The 20,893-nt window shown below is 44.4% G+C and overlaps 1 protein-coding gene and 1 pseudogene across 4 annotated transcripts in view; both read right to left on the reverse strand.

The window, feature by feature from the left end:
• Positions 1 to 20,893, reverse strand: part of GDPD5 (glycerophosphodiester phosphodiesterase domain containing 5) — a gene marked incomplete at its 5' end in the record, with an annotated part of 273,877 nt that overhangs the window by 122,119 nt on the left and 130,865 nt on the right.
• Positions 11,161 to 11,291, reverse strand: LOC141130831 (U2 spliceosomal RNA; annotated as a pseudogene).

The following is a 20,893-nucleotide window of genomic DNA, read 5'->3' on the forward strand; positions in this document are numbered from 1 at the left end:
ATACGTCCCCTATTTATGCAAGGTGTTAAAGTGGACTTATTTAAGCACTTGAAATTCAGAAAGGTTTACCGCCCTTCATGACCAGGCTATTTTTTTTGAGATACGGCACTACGTTACTTTGACAATCGCGCAACACTGTAATCGAATAAAAAAAATTTCCCCCACAAATTGTGCTTCTTTGGATTGTATTTGATCACCTTCGTGGTTCAGCAAATTTACTTTTTGCTGAATTATTATTATTATAATACAGGATTTATATAGCGCCAACAGTTTGCGCAGCGCTTTACAACATGAGGGCAGACATTACAGTTATATTACAATTTGGTACAAGAGGAATCAGAGGGCCCTGTTCGTTAGAGCTTACAATCTAAAAATAAAACCAAAAAAAAAAAGAATAAAATCTTAATTTCTTCATCAATTTAGGCCAATATGTATTCTGCTACATATTTTTGATTAAAAAAATCCCAATAGGTGTATGTAGATTGGTCTGCGAAAAAGTTATAGCGTTCAAAAACTATGGGATATATTTATGGATAATTTTTATTTTACTAGTAATGGCAGCGACTAGCGACTTATAGCGGGACTGCGATATTAGGACGAACAAATTGGACACACTTTTTTGGGAACCAGCGACACCAAATACAGTGATCAGTGCTAAAATATACAATACACCAATACAGTGATCAGTGCTAAAAATATGCACTATCACTGTACTGACACTGGGTTAAATGTGTGGCCAACCTGCGTTCCTGTGTGCGCTCTGTGCTGTTTTTTACTAAGCAATGTGCTTTGCAGGAAGAAAAAAAACAGCACACTGCTGCTGTCAGAAGAGAGCCCTGTGTTTACCTACACAGGGCTCTCTCCGGGAATGTTCAAAGCCGATCGGGAGGTAACAGCGACCAATCAGTGGCCGGCACCTGGTTCGTGCTGGAGCCAATCGCAGCACAGCCGGAGCAGTGGGGGCGTTCCCTAGCCCAGCGCGCGGATCACGTACTAGGTAGCAGCTAGCAGATTTATTTAAATACACTAACACTCCTGTTCCCCCCAGACTGACAGACAATGCTGATGTCCAAAGGTCCCCCATAAGATTCCGAACCCAGAAGAAGAACTGCACCAAAAAAAGGAGCTCCGGGATCTGGACATCTGCTGGGGCAGAAGTGATTTTGCATTATGATAATCCTTCACCTCTCTTAAAAAACATAATATTTTAGGCTCTTTTGAAAGATGCAACATTCAGTTAACATCACCCTCCTCCATCTTTTCCACTTACACTGAAAATTAGACTAAGATCTCCCTTGATCCATGAATATTCATGTGATGTTCCACCAGCAGCAAGGGGCAGAAAGACATATTGCTGGAACATCATTTATAAACAAGCAAAACGTGTGATTTATTTCAGACTGGTCCTCATTAACCAGCTCTCAGCAGAATTTCTGACCTCTGCGGGAGAGGCCAAAAATCAGCAATGGCATACATGTAATAAAACACCAGAGTATGAATTGTTTTAAGCAAAGTATCAAATGTTTATATTTGCATATTTGACAGCTGGGGTCAGCAATCTTTTCCCACACAGTGTGCCATCATTACAACCATTGAACAACTTGTGTGCCAGTGAATAGCACATCGTAGGGTACTCAATTTCTGCACCTTCATGTTTTAGATCACCCCAAGTTCTACACCTTCATGCTTTAGATCACCCCAAGTTCTGCACCTTCATGCTTTAGATCACCCCAAGTTCTGCACTTTCAGACCTCAGATCACCCCAAGTTCTGCACCTTCATGCTTTAGATCACCTCAAGTTCTCCACCTTCACGCCTCAGATCACCCCAATGACTGCACCTTCATGCTTTAGATCGCCCCAAGTTCTCCACCTTCATGCTTTAGATCACCCCAATGTCTGCACCTTCATGCTTTAGATCGCCCCAAGTTCTCCACCTTCATGCTTTAGATCACCCCAATGTCTGCACCTTCATGCTTTAGATCACCCCAAGTTCTGCACCTTCATGCTTTAGATCACCCCAAGTTCTCCACCTTCACGCCTCAGATCACCCCAATGTCTGCACCTTCATGCTTTAGATCACCCCAAGTTCTCCACCTTCATGCTTTAGATCACCCCAAGTTCTCCACCTTCATGCCTCAGATCACCCTAAGTTCTGCACTTTCAGACCTCAGATCACCCCAAGTTCTGCACCTTCATGCTTTAGATCACCCCAAGTTCTGCACCTTCACGCCTCAGATCACCCTAAGTTCTGCACTTTCAGACCTCAGATCGGCCCCAATTTCTGCACCTTCACACCTCCCATCAGCCCATATTTCTGAACCTTCAAACCAACCCCCCCTTTCTGTCCTTTCACACCTCAGATCAGAGGAAACTAACTCCTCTCCTTCTTGCATCTATCCAGCCCTGCTGGAACCAATTCCCAATTCCACTTGTTGGCCTCACCCCCTTAATATAGTCCAAAAAGGGGGCAGGAGCAGATAACCCAGATTGGAAGAAAAAGGGAGAGGGACCCTTAACAGAAACATACCATACCATAGAGAGTGACATTTTTGCCCATTCCTCTTTGCAAAACAGCTCAAGCTCTGTCAGATTGGATGGAGAGCATCTGAACAGCAATTTGCATATCTTACCACAGATTCTCATTTGGATTTAGGTCTGAACTTTAACTGGGCCATTAAAACACATGAATATGCTTTTATCTAAACTATTCCATTGTAGCTCTGGCTGTATATTTAGGGTTGTTGTACTGCTGGAAGGTGAACCTCCACCCCAGTCTCAAGTCTTTTGCAGACTAACAGGTTTTCTTCTAAGATTGCCCTATATTTGGTTCCATCCATCTTCCCATCAACTCTGACCAGCTTCCCTGTCATTGCTGAAGAAAATCATCCCCACAACATGATGCTGCCACCATGTTTCACGGTGGGGATGGTGTGTTCAGGGGGATGTGCAGTGTTTGTTTTCCACCATACATAGTGTTTTTCTTTTAGGCCAAAAAGTTAAATTTTGGTCTCATCTAACCCGAGCACCTTCTTCCACATGTTTGCGGTGTCCCCCACATGGTTTCTCGCAAACTGAAAACGGGACTTCTTATGGCTTTCTTTCAACAATGGCTTTCTTCTTGCCACTCTTCCATAAAGGCCAGATTTGTGGAGAGCACAACTAATAGTTGTCCTGTGGACAGATTCTCCCACCTGAGCTGTGGATCTCTGCAACTCCTCCAGAGTTACCATGGGCCTCTTGGCTGCTTCTCTCATGAATGCCGAAGGCCTGTCAGTCTAGGCGGACGCCCATGTCTTGGTAGGTTTGCAGTTGTGCCATACTCATTTTCATACATACACCCGGATGATGGATTGAACAGTGCTCCGTGAGATGTTCAAAGCTTGGGATATTTTTTTATGACCTAACCCTGCTTTAAAACTTCTCCACAACTTTATCCCTGACCTGTCTGGTGTGTTCCTTGGCCTTCGTGATGCTGTTTGTTCACTAAGGTTCTCTAACAACCCTCTGAGGGCTTCACAGAACAGCTGTACTTGTACTCAGATTACATTACACACAGGTGGACACTATTTACTAATTAGGTGACTTCTGAAGGCAATTGGTTCCACTAGATTTTAGTTAGGGGTATCAGAGTAAAGGGGGCTGAATACAAATACATGCCACACACTTCAGATATTTGTAAAAAAAAAAAAAAAAAATTGAAAACCATTTATCATTTTCCTTTCACTTCACAAATATGTGCCACTGTGTTGGTCTATCACATAAAATCCCAATAAAATACATTTTAGGTTTTGGGTTGTTTCATGACAAAATGTGGAAAATTTCAAGGGGCATGAATACTTTAAGGCACTGTATATAAACACACACACACACCTTTAAAAAATTAGCCCACTCCACATGCATACAGAAAAGCTGACGTGGACAATACTTTGTGCTGTTCTAGTCACTTTGTCAGTTCATGGAATTTCCAGTAACCAAGTCTCCAGCTACAGTCCATGAATCTCTCCCTCTCCTGTTATGGGCTATACTGTTTTGACAAGCGATCCGTTCACTTTAGTATCATTATTCTCCTAGCAGACGTGAAGGATAGCGGGTAATGTGAAGCAGAAAACAAGACACAGTTTGATAAATAACGGAGCTATTCCACTGCCTGCAGTTCCACTTTCCCCTAGGGAGACATAAATCTGCTCTTCCATGAATTAGACACAATGTACCTGAAATACAATAATACATTCAGTAGAGCACTCCGATCCCTACTATTAGATGGTAAAAGCCCAAATAAAATTGATGTCCTTTTTTTCCCAGAAATCAAGCTCTCTTTTGGTGGTATTTGATCACCTCTGCGTTTTTTTTTTTTTTCCCCCCTATAAACAAAAAGGCTATATATATATATTATTGTAGCAATAAATCTCGGTGGAGCTGCTGGTATAAGCGGGCTTGTTACCTTCACTCTCGATACCTCTGTTTCACCGGCACCGGGTCTAGGGTTCCGTTGAGTTTACCTCTGGACGATACAAGCACCAACACTTGAGTAGGTTTATAATGCTTTATTGAACCAAGTTACGAAGGAAGTAGCAGGAAAGAGGCAGGAGGGAAACTGCAGGGAAGCTCAAATACCTTTCTTTAGGATTCTTTAGAACGCCCTTTAAAGTTGAATACTATAATTGAATGCGATCCCCTTGTGGGACACGATCTTTGCTCGCCTGGATAGGCCTCTCTTACTTGCCTAGCAGCCAGTAGGTAGCACCAACCGAGTCACCAGGCCCCTCTCCAGACCAGCACTCTGCTTGATCCTTCCATGACGGGTCCTCCCCTGGGATCTCCTCGGTTGTCCAGCTTATTCACTCTGGACAGACAACTCAGGACCATCCCTCGGCTGCTGTGGTAGGCCCCAGACAGACCTCTGGGCCCACCCACACGCCGCAGGCCTCCGGAACGGAGGACCACGAGGTGGTATTCTAACACATACCTGTCGGCCAGGAGGGCCAGCAGGTGGCTGTAAAACGAACCCTAAACATGGCGTCTGTCCCATAAATACCCTCTCCCAGAATGCAACTCGGAGGACCACCTCCACTTAGCTTGCCTCCTGGACAGAGGAGCATCCATACGCTTCAATACGTTGCCTTTGCAACACCAGCTAAGGGTAACGATGACACCCACCGGCTCAGTATGGAAACACGCAACGTCAGCCAAGCTGGAACAGATCTCTCACTCCCCCCCTCCCTCTCAATCCCCCTCCCCCTCTCAATCCCCTCAATCCCCTCCCTTCCCCTCCCCCTCTCAATCCCCCTCCCCCCTCCCTCCCCCCCTCTCAATCCCCCTCCCTCCCCCCCTCTCAATCCCCCTCCCTCCCCCCCTCCCCCCCTCCCCCCCTCTCAATCCCCCTCCCTCCCCCCCTCTCCTGTGAACGATTGCGGCTGCCAGACCTGCTGTGTCCAATAACAGCAGAAGCGAGTCGGCACCACGCGCGCCTTAGACCTCATGCACGAAATCACGTACAGGTGCACGATTTCACACAGCTGGGACGCCATTCCGCAGTGTATGTACGTGGGGTGGTCTGGAAGTGGTTATGGTCCAACTGCTTTAAAAAGGGGACACACCCTGAACGCTTGTCCTGAAAATTTGGATGTTCGTGCAAATAAAAAAAAAAAAAAAAAGTATCACGGATTGTTCTTATTGAAAGTGCACCAATGTGGCTACAATTACCGCAAGCATAAGATTAAAGGGTAATTCCACCTTTACACCAAAAAAAAAAAGAAGATTAATTGCCAAAGCCCTCACAGCTCCTCAAGACCCCACTGCATTTATCTGCTGTGCAGATAAACGTATGTCGCCCACGGCTGCTTTGGACTCCTTATACGGCCATGGAGACTGAGTAGCAGCATAATACTGCGGTCATTTAGAATCAGACCGAGTAGTCCATCGAGTCTGCCCATTTTTTTTTTTTTTTGTTTGTCATTGCAGTCACATGACAGCGCTGACCAATGACCGCTAACCATTGGCTGCGTATTCTGCTACTCAATCTATGGGGCTGTATATAGTTTTTAAAAGAAAAGCGTACAGATTGGTAGATGGGTGGAAGTTTATTTTTTGGAGACCAATAGCAGTTCCATCAGCCCAACAAACCATACATTTCCTTCTCTCTCCCACTGCTCCATTTAGCTGGCAGGAGTGAAGAAAAAAACGAATACTTCTGGGTATGACGGTGCACATAACAGCCCTGGCGATTGGTCTAATGCTATCCCATGACAATGTTGACCATTGACCGCATTATGCTGCTACTCAAACTATTGGGGCTGCGTATGACGTTTAAAAAATGTACAGATCGGTAGATGGGAAGAAGATTTTTGGAGTACTTCTGGGTATGGAGGTGCATGTGACAGCCCTGGTGCTTGGTCTAGTGCCATCCCATGGGTTGGGGAGACAGTTTGCAGCCTTGTGTAAGCTCCAGCCACAGCAACACATGCTAGCAAGAAATTATTTTTGGGTTCTCACTAGGGATGCACCGAAATTTCGGCCGCCGAAAATGGCCCTTTAGGCATTTTGCGGAAAAGGAAATCACACCAATAACGGCGCTGAAAATGGGGGCGGGGCCCCACCCCTGGTGCCGCCCAGTACGGGGGGTGTCGTTCTGGAGCGTCCCCCCATCCAGCCCAGTCCTCTCGACGAGGCAGCTGAAAGCAAGACATTGCTCTATGGAGGAAAGCTGTCAGCACACCACATTAAGGAGCAGCTTGTCGGTATGATCAGCGGGAGGAGCATCATCGGTGTGCAGCACCGCGGGGGTTAAGAGTGCAGGACCTGTTTGACAGGCTGTTAGAAACAGTGAGCCCGCTTGGTGGGAGCTGGCTCCATAGATAGAGCACTGTTCTTGGCTTTGCCTTGCTAACACTGCCCAGTCCTGATCCTGTCTGACATACTAAGGCAGGCTGCAAATGATAGGCACTGGTAGGCTGCTGGGCACTGACAGGCTGCATTTAAAGGAACCTGGTGAGGCTGCATTGATCTCCTGTATCACGTCTGCAGTCTCTGACCATCTCCTGTACCACGTCTGCAGTCTCTTTTCGGTATCGGTTTTCAGCCTAGTGTATTTTTCATTTTCAGCACCAAAAAACCCATTTGGTGCACCTCTAGTTCTCACGTCAACATGCAAGAACCTGGTGTATTTACCATAGCCCCCCCCCCCCCCCCCAAAAAAAAAAAAAAAAAAAGCCTTCACCAATGCCCGTCTTTTTACAAGCATAAAAAAAAAGTGATAGGAGCATTGGTTCACCCACCAGGGTAAAAACATTCACAAAAGCACAGCAGCGAATGGGTTGGCGCGTCAAGTGCGTATAATACACTGAACATAGCAATGTACCGAAATGTTTAATGAACTCTTAGAAAAGAATGCACTTTATAAATATTTTAACCAGAGTCTGATCTTACAGATACCCAAGAAACACGTGTAAGGGAGTGAGATTTACCAGAACCTGTAGATAATTTTGCATGAGATATACAGAAGAGGCGATACCGATAAAATCTTCCACCTACTTTGGACTGGGCTTGCAGTAGATACGTGGATGAGGTCTGCCACTATAAAAGAACCGTGTTCAGTGCTTGGGAGATAGGAAATCAGCAGATAAGGACATATAAGCCGTAGCCGATTTCCTATCTAGAGGTCACCTGTAGGAAATTACATTATTTTCTAAAGACTGCTCCTGCTACAGACTATGAAGGTAGAAGCTCAGAGGACAATATTTTAAGCAGAATTATTATTTTTTTTTTTTTTAATTCAAATATTCTTTAATAGATTTTTACTCTTTTACAAAACATCCATATAAAAACATTACGACAACATATTTTCCATTAAGTTTTTCTTTTCTCATTACATTACATACATCCTACCTTAACCCCTTCCTGCTTCCCCTCCTCCCCCTTTCCCATTCCAATACACCCTTAATCCTTCCATCTTGTTCACCTATCAAATCTACATCCATTTTTATATATACCTACAGTGGGGACGGAAAGTATTCAGACCCCCTTAAGGTTTTCGTCCAGGATATCCCTGTACTTGGCCGCATTCATCTTTCCCTCGATTGCAACCAGTCGTCCTGTCCCTGCAGCTGAAAAACATCCCCACAGCATGATGCTGCCACCACCATGCTTCACTGTTGGGACTGTATTGGACAGGTGATGAGCAGTGCCTGGTTTTCTCCACACATACCGCTTACAATTAAGGCCAAAAAGTTCTATCTTGGTCCCATCAGACCAGAGAATCTAATTTCTCACCATCTTGGAGTCCTTCAGGTGTTTAGCAAACTCCATGCAGGCTTTCATGTGTCTTGCACTGAGGAGAGGCTTCCGTCGGGCTACTCTGCCATAAAGCCCCGACTGGTGGAGGGCTGCAGAGATGGTTGACTTTCTACAACTTTCTCCCATCTCCCGACTGCATCTCTGGAGCTCAGCCACAGTGATCTTTGAGTTCTTCTTTACCTCTCTCACCAAGGCTCTTCTCCCCCATAGCTCAGTTTGGCCGGACGGCCAACTCTAGGAAGGGTTCTGGTCATCCAAAACGTCTTCCATTTAAGGATTATGGAGGCCACTGTGCTCTTAGGAACCTTAAGTGCAGCAGAAATTTTTTGTAACCTTGGCCAGATCTGTGCCTTGCCACAATTCTGCCTGAGCTCTTCAGGCAGTTCCTTTGACCTGATTCTCATTTGCTCTGACATGCACTGTGAGCTGTAAGGTCTTACATAGACAGGTGTGTGGCTTTCCTAATCAAGTCCAATCAGTATAATCAAACACAGCTGGACTCAAATGAAAGTGTAGAACCATCTCAAGGATGATCAGAAGGAATAGACAGCACCTGAGTTAAATATACGAGTCTCACAGCAAAGGGTCTGAATACTTAGGACCAGGTGATATTTCAGTTTTTCTTTTTTAATAAATCTGCAAAAATGTCAACAATTCTGTGTTTTTCTGTCAATATGGGGTGCTGTGTGTACATTAATGAGGGAAAAAAATGAACTTAAATGATTTTAGCAAATGGCTGCAATATAACAAAGAGTGAAAAATTTAGGGTGTCTTAATACTTTCCGTCCCCACTGTATGTGTATTATCTATCTTACTCTAGATTTCTCATCTATTATTCTAGCCTGCCTTTGATATCTCACTAGAAGTATTATTTCCTTGCCTGCGAGGTTACTTCTGACCACTACTCTGATCTTTTTCCCTTTCCTTTCTTCTAAGGGGGGTAGCCCATCTTTTCCAACCATGGCTTCCACATCCTTTCAAATTCCTTAAAATTCCCTTGTTTGGTATAAACTACCTTTTCCCTCCATACTATCACATTTATAATTTTGACCCATTCTCTCCCTGATGGAGGTCTCCCCGACTGCCATCTCTGCGCAATCAGTTTTCTTGCTTGGAATAGACACCTTAATACCACTACTGTAGTGCTTGCCAATCCACTAGATTTCTCCCTATAGCCCAGCACACAGAGTATGGCTTCCATATCCAACATAGTCCCGTAGGTTATATTCATGGTATCGAGAACCTCTGTCCAGTATCGAAATCGCTTTGGGCATCTCCATACCATATGTATAAGGTCCCCTGTCTGCTGGGACAATTGGCATCCGATCTTCGGCCAAACGTGAACAGTCTCTTATGGGTATAATAGGCTCCATGTATCAACATCAAGTGTGATACTTTCTGTGAGGGAGAGACCGAAAACAATGGCCCCAACTCCAATATCCTCCACTGCCCCTGCGTTATTTCCCCTTCCCATCTCTTCCTACTATTAAGGGACTCCGGCCCTTCAATGGCTCTGCTGCATATCTGTACGTATAGCTCAGAAATGAGCCCCTTGGTCGTACCCGACTTAATTATTCTTTGGAGAAGGGGAGCTTTACTCCATTATAGTACTCGTATCTTAAACTGGACACCGAGGGCATGTCTAATCTTTAGTTATCTGTAGAATGAATGGTTTGGTATATCATAGATCTACAAATGTTTTTAGAGTACTACTCATAAATGAGCCAGCCTATTTATACACTGTATTTCCCATTATTTGATCTTTCCCATAGCCACCACCTGCTGCAAGTTCTTATTGTTCCATAGGGGGGGTATATTCTAATACCACCTCGTACCCCATTAAATGTCTTGACTGTTTTCCATACTTATGACTATCTTTATTGTTGGCTTCCTAAGAAAAAAAGAATCCGCCTCCAACACCTCCACTACTGTATTATGCGGGGCTCCTAGCAACATTATTCTCCCACTTGTTTCCCCTCCTCCCGAGGTGGTACATCCCCCTAAGTGCTGCAACTGTGCTGCCAAGAAGTGACTCCGGGGATGTGGCACAGCTAGGCCCCCCTCTTTTGTTGGTAACTGCAACATATGTAGTCGAATCCTAGCCTTTAAGCAGAATTTTAGACAAACTGTTTTTTTTTTTTTTTTTTTAAAAAGCCTATGGTGTGTGAACACAGACTGCACACAATGCAAAAAAAGTGCACACCAAAAAATATGGCACTGGGGTACTTTACATGGTCCATCTGGCCAAAACCAGATGAACCCCGTTCTCTGGGAGGTCTGCCGAATCAGACCAACAAAACTACTAGGTGGGGCTCCCCCAAAGGAACACCCCATGAGAGAGGGCAAACTAAGCCATAAGACCATGTCCACCCCCTCCCAAGCCTTTCAGGGCAGGCACGATGACCTACACCCTACTCAAATGTGAAACGTGTATAATACCCAACAACCAAAAGACAAAAAGTGACAAACACGACAAACAAAGATGGGGAAAGTAGAAGTGGAGAAAGTGCAGTGGCTCGCCCTAAGGCCAGGAATAAAAATTGGGCCGGGCCTTTTGGCAAGGACCAGAGGAAGAGGCAGGTGCGGAAAAAAGTGTGATGGTGCAGTGGCCAAGGTGCCAGTAAAACTCAAAATGCCACTACTCACAGCGAGTATAATTCGGGCACCCCTGGACTGCCACTCCAGGGGCACATACACCACGGGCTTCTTTCAGGACCCGGCCTTACCCCAGACCTGTGCCTCTGCATCCCTATCAGGAGGTAACCCTTGCGGATTTCTTTAAAGAAGACTTATTAATGGTCCTCAGTTTGTTGAGCGGTCCAGTTTTGGCTCTCCCCGGTACTAACCTTACAGATTACCATTACACCAGTGGATTTGCATAGCCACCGCCACCCCTAACCCACCACTGTAAAGCTAGGGACAGTAGCATAACTCCTCCACTGGTAACTGACAAGAACAGATACTACACTTGATCTTAGCCAAAAGGCTGAGAAGCAATATATGGGAGTCATTTTACCTGCGAAAGGATTTGAATTTGTCCATTAAGTCCTCAGATTAACACAGTTCTGTCAACTACCTGAAACGCCACAAGGCGAGATCTTGCCCCAGACCAAGGGAGATTTACAGTTTTATTGTGTTTCTTCCATTTGCTTATAAATCGCACCAACTGTTGGCACCCACTCACCAAGCTGCTTGGCGATGGTCTTGTAGACCACGCAAGCCTGGCGTAGGTCTACAATCTTCTCCCTGACATCCTTGGACAGCTCTTTGGTCTTCGTCATAGTGGAGAGATTGCAATCTGATTGCCTCTGTGGACAGGTGTCTTATAAAAAGGTAACAAGCTGAGATTAGGAGCACTCTCAGAGGGAGTGCTCCTAATCTCAGCTTGTTACCTGTATGGAAGACACCTGGGAGCCAGAAACCTTGCTGACCGATAGGGGATCAAATACTTATTTCACTCACTAAAATGCAAATTTAGAACTTTTTTCAAATGCGTTTTTCTGGATATTATTGTTGTTCTCTCTCACTGTTAAAATAAGCCTGGCATTAAAATTATAGACTGACCATTTGTCAGAGGGCAAAACATACAAATACTATTTTCACTCACTGTAGCACAACCCTAGCCCTGTCTGGTGGGGCAGAAGACCTGATTTTTCTCTACCACAATTAACACTAAGGCTGGCCATACAGGAGTCGAATTTCAAAAATGTTATTTAAACACTTTCGTTTGAATTTTGCACCATTAGTGGGTGGCGGCAGCAACAGCCGATTTTCATGCAGCCATCGAATTTGAGTGATAAGGCATGTTGAAAATTTTTTGAAAAAACGATTTTCTAGTTAATGATTGGGGAAAAAAAAAAAAAAAAAAAAAAAAAAAAATCGGGCGAGAAATGTAAAATCGAAAAAGAAATGCACACGAGTACAAGATAAGAAAATTTCCGGAAAGAAGAGAAGATTCCCAGCCATGAAAAATTTTCTGTAGCAACATGAGGTGAAATTGAAGGCTTGGTTGGTCGAATCACGAAATCAATGATGGCACCATCAGATCACAAAACCCACAAAATTTCAGATTTTCAAAAGAAAATTCTTTCGAAATTTGACCATGTATGGCCAGCCTTAGGCTACAGGCACACTGAACGTTCCCTAGACGCCTTTTTCAGGCAGCAGAAAAAACACAGGATGCTAGTAAACGTGTACCACGTTTAGCCGCGTTTTTCCTGCGTGGGCATTAATTCATTTCATTGGACAGAATAATCATTCATGCTGGTCATTGAAATAAAAGCTAAATGCCCCTAGCATTGACACGTTTGCCAGCGTTTTTGCCACGTCCAGCTTTTTTTTTTTGGGCAAAATTTTCCTAAGCGCAATTCTTCTGCATTCACGAGAGGAGCGTTTACCTGCCTCTAAACACAGCTGCTACTAAACTATGGTAAAAGTCTGTGTGCATGAACACATAGGCTTTTATTCAGTTGTTTTCAGTGTCTTTGGTTGTAAAGATAAAAAAAAATTTAAAAAAAAAAACACCAAAAGTTCCAAAAAGCATGTGCATGAGGCATTAAAGCGCAGTTCCTCCCAATTTTTTCACTTTGGCCCCAGCACCGCTATACTTTTTTTTAATACCAAAGCTTAAATTACCTTTAGGCTCCCTGAAGAGCTGCACTTCCGTATTACCTCGCCATGGTGAGGTATGTCATATCCTCCCGCCCGTTGGCTCCTGGGATAGATGTGTCATCAGTCCCAGGAGTCAACGAGCACCCCCCATGCCATGCTGAGTGCGCCTCGCTTTCTCCACATTAAGCAGGAGTGAGATGGGGAGGTGCATGCTGGGTAGCCAGCTGCACCGCATCCCGGAAGAAAGTCCAACCAGGCTTCAGATGCCCACACTGATGGATGGATGCTTACAGGATTGAGAGTAGACAGCGAGTCACATTGGATTTACAAGGAACACAAACGATTGTATATGCAGCTTATGCCAATTTACATAGCATAAACTGCGACCATCACAACGTGCAGAGTTCAGGGGGGCGCGCTGTGCACAGCGTGCAGAGTTTAGGACCGTGTTACGTACAGAGTTACTTACAGAGGTCGTGCGCACCAGTTTTGCAATGTTATGTATTAAAGGTGCCATTACCAGCATGCAAAACTAAACCAGAGAACAAAATACAAAAAAAAAAAAAAAAAAAAACTTAACACTAGAATGTACTGTTCATTGGCATGCTAGTTGTCTAAAGCTTGTAAAGATGACAGTTAGTATAGAAAAGGTTGCTCACCCCTGTTCTACTGTCTGCCACTTCAAAGCAACACATCTCTAAAGCCAATGGGTGAGAACATTTAAGGGAGGCACTGGCATCCTGCACACCAACCACCTCAGGTAGATGTCAAAATGGTGGTGTAGGCCTCTGTTTTTTCATCAGCTACATGGACAGAGCCTCCAATGAAAGGTGTCACACTGCTGATCAAACAGTCTCGGTTCAGGTTGGCTTTCATTTAAACAAGCTTATCAATAAATAACAAGATGTTATAAAGTGTGGGTGAAGTCTCTTCTATATCAATGCAAGTCTACCAGTGTGCTCCGAATACAACTACATTACACAGTTAGTTGCTCTGATCTCACTAATTGTTTAGCAGGGGCAACAAAAGGTCTAGGGGAAACCCAGCTAACTCAACATGGGTCAGTAGGAAAAATGCACCTCACATTTGTGGCAAGTGGGCAAAATGCTTCCCTTACAGAGGTGGTCTGAATACCAGACAGCTAAACAGATCATTTGTGTCATGCCGCTGGCTCATTCAAGTGGCATTGGCCTCAGAACTATGCAGCCACCATCAAATGGGATATCAGTCAGCTACAGCTCGAGGAAACCCTAGCAACCACTGAAGAAACCCTATGGTTCCATGAATCCCAGGCGCATAATAGCTGGTTTAAAATGTGGATTAAAAAAGGCAATGTTTTAGGGGCTTCTACAAGAGAGTAACCAGCAGGGTGCTGAGGCGTGCATAGTCGGCAGCCAAGAGTAGCAGGTTCCTTTGCCCTGGTGGAGAGAGAGCCAGCCTGGAGGAGCTATCTGTTGAGGCCGGAAGTTATTGAAGGCCCTAGCTCAAGGAGAGCTGGAGGCCTACTGCTAAAGCATGGAGAACAGTCAAGAGAGTCTGTTGAGGATCTGGCCTGGAGAATCATGGCGTAGGTTCTGTCTGATACTGGAAAAAGACATCCATGTATACAGGAACACCATGAGTAGAGGCCAGAAGTTGAGAGATCCTAGAGACTGATGATGCTTTAACCCCTTTTTTTCGACAAAAAAAAAAAAGTGGATTTTATTGAGAAAATAAGTTCACGGAAGCAACAACAGTGACACCAATCCAGCACAATTAGTACACATGACACAAAGTCACCATCACTATCATGACAATAAGAGGATAATTCGAGAGTAAAAGGGACATCAGTGCATAAAACCTCACAATAAAATTCCATCTATAATAAGGTTAGTAGGACTAAGGCCCAGGTTGTCCAGCCAAAAGCCCCAAATATTTTCAAATTTACCTGGGCAGCCCCTATGCCGGTAACTTAAGAGTTTCAATCTGAGCATACTACTTATGCATTTCACCCTGGGTTCCTGAAATTTCCAATGAATAGGGATAAGTCTATGCGCCTGGAATAGGGCTTTAGTAATGGCTTGCAGTATAGAGATATAGATATATATATATATATATATATATATATATATATATATAAAAAAAAAGGGGGGGGGGCCATAGCCTGGGAATAAAAAATTGACAATATTGTTAGAGATTCGTTTGTCAGATGGGGTACCTCCACAACTGGTCAATTTCAACAAACAGCACAGAGGGGAACCAGCTGGACCACCCCAATCAGGAGTTTTATAAGGAGGACCAACCACGGTGTACGAATTTAGAAAAACTTTATTGAAAAATTAACCAAAATTCGGCATACAGTGTATGGACAAATGGACAATGCCCCCCAGACACCCACAAGTTAAAAAATATAATTACAATGTTGTCACAAAAGGCGCCAGTGTCAAGGACCCACACTTACACAACACACACACCACGATTTTTAACAAATCTGCTTAGTGGCTCTCAAGGCTATAGAACAGAGCTGGGGCTCAGGGACATACATGCCCACATTGGGGCTTGTGTAAATCAGTGAAAGCGTTGTAGTGGACAGCGCAGTCACCTGGGTCTCCCAGAATCACAATTTATAGCTCAAGATGGGGAGAACCTAAAGCCAGTGTATTAGACACTATGCACTGTTTCCCCTGGGCAGGGGTTGGATCGATAACTAGAGGGATCCAACACTAGGTACTGGGGATAATACAGTCATCCATCCCAATGTGTAGCATTCAGTCTAAGATCACACACGAATAATGGAAGTCCATTAAGTTGCCCAGTGGGGCCCTATAGATAAGATAATTTAACTAGTATGTTGATCCCTTAAGGTATATGCCCTTACTGGATGGCAGCAAGTTTAGAATATAGATAGCTGGAAAGGTGTCCCAATGACGCACTGCCTGATACTACCACTGCCAGCTTAGATAGTGGGTGTGACATCAGTTTCTCTAGCCGAGCGCTAAAGAGACAATGAAGAATATTCAAAGCCCAAAGTCCTGTTCAGTAACAACACATTGTTCACAGAGCTCAGCCTTTTTGCTGCCGTTCCTGAGGAACATCTCTTTCTAGAGACCCTCTGAAGCTTTGATTACCATATATGATCCATAGTCTTGTGGCATGCCTCCCTTCTATCCACTTTATTATATCGTGTTACTTTTAAAACTACTGCTTAATTGGGGATTAATATTGTGGACCAGTCACTTAATTGATGACACGTATCTGCTACATTCGCCGTCCGGTTGCCAACTCCTGTGTGAGGTTAGCACTAATGTATGCCGAAGCTCCTGAAGAATCGTGTATATAAGCTTAACATGTAGAGCCAAGCTACTACACACACTATGATCAACTCACACCAAGCCTGATAGAATATTTATTGTTACCTCAACAAAGACATCGTTATGATTATTCAGGATTACACTCCTTGGTGTATGGGTTGTGTGCTGCAATAGTATCTAGGCAATCTCTACTTCGCAAAGTTTTTTTAAATAGTGTTTGGTTGTTTTTTTAATCAATTTGTATTAAAAATAATTTTTATCTACATTATGTACCTCAGTGCCTATAAATTCCAGTACCAATTTCTCCATTATCATACAAGTTGTAGATGGACTCCTTGATCCAATGTATCAAGCCCGGTGGGTCTGTGAGGGCAGCGGATGCGACACAACCTTAGTGGTGGAACGCACGTTAGAACGCAGGGCCCATCGGCGCAGCCCTCAAAATATTCCGCACACATGACCGTATCCTTCGTCAGGACGTACAAACGTTCCGTACCTACGTCTTTTTAAAGGAGCGTGAGCTCAATTTGTCATTCATTACCTTAGAATGTCTGATTAGGGCCATCCAGTGGTGGCAAACTTATTTTAACAAAAAGGAAATGTTCATGCTGATGACTTCGAAATCTTTCATTCACATACACTCGTGCACAGGAATTTATGGCGCAAGTTTTTGTGACAACGTTGTCATTACTGTTTTTAACCTGTTGGTGTCTGAGGGGCTGTCCATTTGGACAAATTTTTGTGCCAAATTTTGGTTCATTTGTCAATAAAGTTTTTCAATTGTACACCGTGGTTGGTCCTCCTTATACAACTCCTGATTGGGGTGACCCAGCTCGTTCCCCTCTGTGCTGCGGTGTGTTTCTCTAGTAATGGCTTCTCTAATAAAGTTGTCACCCAGGATACTTAAAACACAGCACTTAGGATCAACAGGCTTTGCCTCTGAGACTGTTCCACATCGCTGGCTCAGAGCTGTGTTCAGTGTGGGATCTTCCTGAAACTGTATGTTAATTTTTTCTACACCAGAGGACTACCTGAAGAGGATAAATTGCTAATTCAGAGAGTACTCTGTTAAAGTTGCTCTAATCCTGGAGTATCCCTGTAAAGAAATTCCAGTATGGCGACTGGCGCATAGATATACGCATAGCATTGCTCGTAGAAATGAGCATAGGCGCATTGCTAATAGAAATTCGCATTGAGTGTGCCCACAGTTTCTGACACCAGACAGGCTATTTAAGGAATGATCTTACGCTTCAGCTTTCCTAAGTGTATCCTGACTCTGACTTCTGTTGATGACTTTGGTACTGACCTGATCCTGCTTGTACCTCTGCCCACCTGTTCCTGACTTCGGCTTCATTCCTGTCCACACTTTCACCTACGCTTCTGTACCTTGTTGCCCAACTGCTACTGACCCCGGCTACCTCTGACCTCGCTCCTGCTTCCGACTTGGCTTCATACCATTTCTGATTGCCTGCTTCAGCTGTCCTTCTTGACTGCTTCAGTCATCGCAGTGCGTTCCTGCCTGAAGCCTGCTGAGCGCTTTGACAAGCCATGCTTCCAGAACCTGCAGTACATGCAGAGTGCCCCTTTAACCTTTGGCTGCTCCAGCATCACATCTGCTCCTGGCCTGATGTCTTGCCTGACTTCTCAAGCCTGCATCTCCTGCTGCAAGTTCTGCTATTGACCTCTTCCGGCAACCGTGTTCCTCCTGTCCCTTGGCACCATCTGTTCCACCTTCAGTGGGGCCTAGGCTGGAGATACAAGAGAGGCCAACCTCATCAATTCAGTCTCCTGCCAGGTACATGACAACTCCCAAGGCTCACCCTATACCCTATCCAAGTTTTCCTGAGCAATAAATCTCAAAAAGACACACTGCTTGGTTATTTGGGGAACAGATTGAGAAACTGTGGTGTGCCTGGCTGCCGTGCATCCAAAAGGGAATAGAACCTGGTATAATACAGCCAGCCCCGTTAGGGGGTTGCGCTACACTAATATGAACTAATTCTAATCTTTGGACTCTACAAGTATTGGTGAGCAGGGGTGGCCCATGCATTGTTTTCCGATTGGCCAAAGCGCCAGGGCATCCTATTGGTGCTTAGGAAGAGGTGGTACAGAGGAGACACGAGGACAGACATCCCCGCCGCCACGGCTTCTCTGGTGGACTCTGGACTGGCGGTAAGTGCTGGACCACCTGTGGGGGGGGGGGGCTGTCAGAGCCGCGAGCAGGGGGGCCGTCAGAGGCGCGGGGGGAGGGTATCTGTACTCTGATCTGTACACCTTGCTCTGTAAGGTTGAGCCGTAAACTCTGTCCTGTGATGCTGAGCTGTATACTCCTGACACTATGGGTTGAAGCAAGTGGAATACAGGGGGACACAGCAGGTGGATTCTATAAGTGGGGGCTTATGAGAACTGGGAGGGGCCAAAAAAGGGCGGGGTCTGGCACCCCCCCAATCCTAAAACTTCACCAGCCGCCACTGTTGGTGAGGCAATCCTATTGTCTTCTTCACCTACTTTTCTCAGAAGTGCATAAACGTACCAAACTTAATGAGGGCATCCTTACCAAGGCTATTTCTATCTATTAAACGCATCTTTCGCAACATGAGACTTTAAAAGGAAAATGCTGGGCTAAAGGAAAAAAAAAAAAAAAAAACCTTGCAGTGAGCACGTCCCCTGCTCCAAAATAATACCCTATAATATAGACCTATTCAATATAAATTACAGTCTCACTATAAAGGCAACAGGAGAAATTTATAATCCAGGAAAAAAATGACTTTAGTAAGGCAAGAACAGATGCTGCACAGCACAATGACTTTCTAATCAAAGAAAATGAATGCAACAGCACCAAAAACAGAAGAAAAATCCTCAGAATTACAGTGATCTTTCCGGCTCAGCAGCACATTCCTTGTAATTAGTGGGCTGAATAGCGGGATCCTGAGCCTAGCCCCTCCATCGAGAGCTCACAGATGTCACGGTACGCCAATCTGCACAGTTATCTGCTGACAGTAAACTGAGGTCTATGGTAAAAACAGTTCGTTCTTTAACCACGGGGAGGTTTTAAAGCAAACTGTTCTTAAAGTGGACCTAGCATACATTTTTTTGCATTAGATGCATGCTTAGTAATGTGTAATGTTTTACCTCTTACACAGATCATAGTGCCCCCCACACCCAACATTCTTCTCTTCTCTCCAGAAGGAGGGTGCCATCTTTCTTCAAGCATCATCTGGAGTCACCAACTACTTCCTGAACTGAGGATGTCACATGACAATTATGTAAATCCTGGTGAAGCTTTTTTTTTTTTTTTTTAATTATATATTACTGCTGTACATTGTCACATTAAAATTGTATTTATGTAGAGCTACAAAGTTACTGAAAGGTCAACGCTTGATCAATTATTAATTTTTTTTTATTGATTAAAAAAAATCCCTGGCTAGGTCTAAATAGGTAAAGGTCACATGGACCTGCATGTGCTTTCTGGCAATAAAGACCACTTGGGGTCTATTGTTTTCAGACTTTTACTGAAAATACACAATGCTTTCCCTTTAAAAACAGGCTACAGCCTGTCGCTAATCTGCATAACCAAGTCTATTACGGCTTAAAAAAAAAACACAAGTGCCCCATTTCCGCTACACTATCTCGATTCTAATGACCCTTAAATGAATTACTCTGTTAATAACAAGACAGACTGGGACAGCGTGCGGTCTCTTTAGCCAAAGATGCTTTAAAAAGCTGCTTTTTGTCTGTTATCGAAGGGAAAGTTTATTTTTAATTAAAAGCCATTTGAACAATCACTTCACTTCAAACTGTGAACACTGCAGATCCACAGACTACAGTAAAGAGCTGGAAACAGCTGAGTTCCCCAGCCAGCCAATAACTAATTAGCAGAATGCGCTGAGTCAGGAGAACAGCGCAACTTTGGGCAGAGGAGACGACCTGCCAGAAATTTAGGAGCAGTGAGAAAAAAATAAATAAATAAAACAGGCTACATAAGCAGGTCTGTAAATCTATTAGAGGTAAAAAAAATAATCACTGTAAGGGAATGGCTTTCTTGATATTCAGTCATTTATATAGTATATATAAATGTACAAATGTATGATGTAGAAATATAGAATCGTAGAAAAGTGATGGTAGAAAAAGGGCAAATGGTCCATCAAGTCTGTTTTTTTTCCTTTTTGTTTGAGATCTAGGATTGTCCCGAACTTTTACATTCACTCACTGTTGACTGACTCCCTACCTCTGTTAGAAGTCTGTTTCAAGCATCAACTACTCTTCCAGTAAAAAATACTCTAAGGCAGTGATGGTGAACCACTGGCACGCAGAGCCCCCTCTGTAGGCACGCAAACTTTACTCAGAAGAGCTTGACAGAGCACAATGACCGGCTATCACTAGTGTGCATGCTCGGAAACGCGCCACGGTTCATCCAGTGACGTCACGCTCCAAGGAAAGTTCCAGCCCTCTCTCCTGAATCCTCCTACACGCACACAGCCTGCTTCCGGCAGGCATCAGCTTCGCCCATCGCTTCGATTACCCTCGGACTCTCCAAACACCTTCCAGGAGACCCAGAGACTCCAGGTCCTTCTGGCAGGCGCCAGCTTCGTCCATCTGCCAGGGCCCATTGGAGTCCTTCATTTAACCCACAGGAGATCAAGGGTTTTTGAGCCAGCTCTTTGCCGGACCTGGAGGTTTTGTGCTTCTCTAGATCTAT

This window comes from Aquarana catesbeiana, linkage group LG02, assembly GCF_042186555.1.
Source record: "Aquarana catesbeiana isolate 2022-GZ linkage group LG02, ASM4218655v1, whole genome shotgun sequence".
Taxonomy (NCBI): Eukaryota; Metazoa; Chordata; class Amphibia; order Anura; family Ranidae; genus Aquarana; species Aquarana catesbeiana.